The following is a 2,215-nucleotide window of genomic DNA, read 5'->3' as shown; positions in this document are numbered from 1 at the left end:
CTGGTGGGTACTGTGAGCCACTGGGAGGCATTGGGATGAACTAGGATGGACTGGGAGGGAACTTGAAGGGACTGGGAAGTTACTGGGCAGTTACTGGTGGGCACTGGGAGCAGACTGGGAGGTTACTGGGAGCACTGGGATGTGACTGGGAGGGCACTGGTGGCAACTGGGATGGACTGGGAAGGGGTTTGAGGGCACTGGGAGGAACTGGGAAGTTACTGGGAGGGACTGGGAGGCACTGGGGGTCACTGGGAGGGGCTGGTGGCAACTGGGATGTACTGGGAAATGGTTTGGGGGGACTGGGAGGGGATTGGGATAAACTAGGAGGGACTGGGAAGTTACTGGTGTGCACTGGAGGACACTGGGAAGGACTGGGAGGTTACTGGGATGGACTGGGAGGGACTGGGCAGTTACTGGGAGGCATTGGGATGGACTGGGAAGGACTGGGAGGTTACTGGGATGTGACTGGGAAGGACTGGGAATTGGTTTGTGGGCATTGGGGGCACTGGGAAGGAACTGGGATGTCCTGGGAAGTTACTGGTCAGCACTGGGGGATACTGGGAAGGACTCAGAAGTTACTGGGATGTGATTGGGAGGGACTGGGCAGTTACTGGTGGGCACTGGGAGCTACTGGGAGTGGACTGGGATGTACTGGGAGGGGGCTGGGATACACTAGGAGGGACTGGGAAGTTACTGGGAGGTGACAGATGATACTGGGATATACTGGGAGGTTACTGGAAGGGCACTGGGATATACTGGGAAGTGACTGGGAGGGTACTGGTAGCAACTGGGATGTACTGGGAAGAGGTTTGGGGGCACTGGGATGAACTGGGAAGTTACTGGGAGGGCACTAGGGGCTTACTGGGAGCACTGGGAGGGACTGGGAGGTAACTGGGATGCACTGGGAGGTAACTGGGATGAACTGGGAGGTCACTGGGATGCACTGGGAGGTCACTGGGATGAACTGGGATGCACTGGGAGATAACTGGGATGAACTGGGAGGTAACTGGGAGCACTGGGAGGTGACTGGGTGGTAACTGGGATGCACTGGGAGGTCACTGGGATGCACTGGAGGTCACTGGGAGGTCACTGGGATGCACTGGGAGGTCACTGGGATGCACTGGGAGGTCACTGGGATGCACTGGGAGGTCACTGGGATGCACTGGGAGGTCACTGGGATGCACTGGGAGGTAACTGGGATGCACTGGGAGGTAACTGGGATGCACTGGGAGCACTAGGAGGTAACTGGGATGCACTGGGAGGTCACTGGGATGCACTGGGAGGTCACTGGGATGCACTGGGAGCTCACTGGGATGCACTGGGAGCACTGGGAGGTGGGGGGGATGTCCCAGGCCCGGCCTGTTCCATTCCCGCCGATGGGGGGGAGCAGCCATTCCCTCACCATTTCCTCTGCCGGGCGCGGGGCGATCCGGGACCTGCGGGCGGCACGGCGGCTCAGGGCGATCCCGGCCCCTCCCGGGGCTCTCCCGGGGCTCTCCCGGGGCTCTCCCGGCCCATCCCGGTCCCGCTGCGATCCCCCCGCCCCTCCCAATCCCGGGACTCACCGGAGCGGCGGCGGCTGAGGGCGGCGCGGGGAATGCCGGGAATGGCGCCGCCGCTGTGCTTTACGGCGGTGTGGCGGGAGGGGTTGCGACGCGGCGGCGCCGCGCTTTACGGCGGTGTGGCGGGCTCTGTCAGCGGGGTGTTCGGGAAGGGAAAACATCTGGAAAACACCTGGAAACGCCCGGAAAAAGCCGATTTCGGCTGATTTCGATAAACCCAAGGGATGGACACGAAACTCCAGAGGATGCACGGCGGCATTCCCGAGGGAATTTGGATTTTTTCTTGTGGAAATTTGGGTTTTTCTCTTGCAAATTTGTTTTTTTCTCCTGGAAATTTGGTTTCCTTTGAAATTTTCTTGTTTCTCCCGGGAATTTTTGGCTGTTCCATTTAAACTAATGGAACTAATTTTTTGACAATAATTTGAACTAATTTTAACTAATTGTAACTAATTTTTTGACAATACCATTTAAACTAATGCAACTCGAATTCATACAATAAAATACAGTTTAACACAATACAAGTTTAAAATCACACCATTTAAAACTAATACAAGTAAAGACAAATGAATGCAATCTGAATCATTTAAATTCATACAATGTAAAGTTAATGCAATTAAACAATATTTAATGCCACTTAAATTTAAACTAACACA

At 55.3% G+C, this 2,215-nt stretch overlaps 1 long non-coding RNA gene across 1 annotated transcript; it reads right to left on the bottom strand.

Moving 5' to 3' along the window:
- Positions 1–360: 360 nt before the first annotated feature.
- Positions 361–1,606, bottom strand: LOC146422021 (uncharacterized). Its single transcript, XR_014848407.1, has 3 exons — positions 1,196–1,606; positions 945–1,006; positions 361–870 (listed from the first exon to the last, which is right to left on the bottom strand). It is a non-coding gene; the product is annotated as an uncharacterized LOC146422021 (long non-coding RNA).
- Positions 1,607–2,215: the final 609 nt, after the last annotated feature.

Source organism: Lichenostomus cassidix, unplaced genomic scaffold (genome assembly GCF_008360975.1).
Source record: "Lichenostomus cassidix isolate B80296 unplaced genomic scaffold, HeHo_3.0 HiC_scaffold_843, whole genome shotgun sequence".
NCBI classification, from domain to species: domain Eukaryota; kingdom Metazoa; phylum Chordata; class Aves; order Passeriformes; family Meliphagidae; genus Lichenostomus; species Lichenostomus cassidix.
This window is presented reverse-complemented; position numbering and strand designations above follow the sequence as displayed.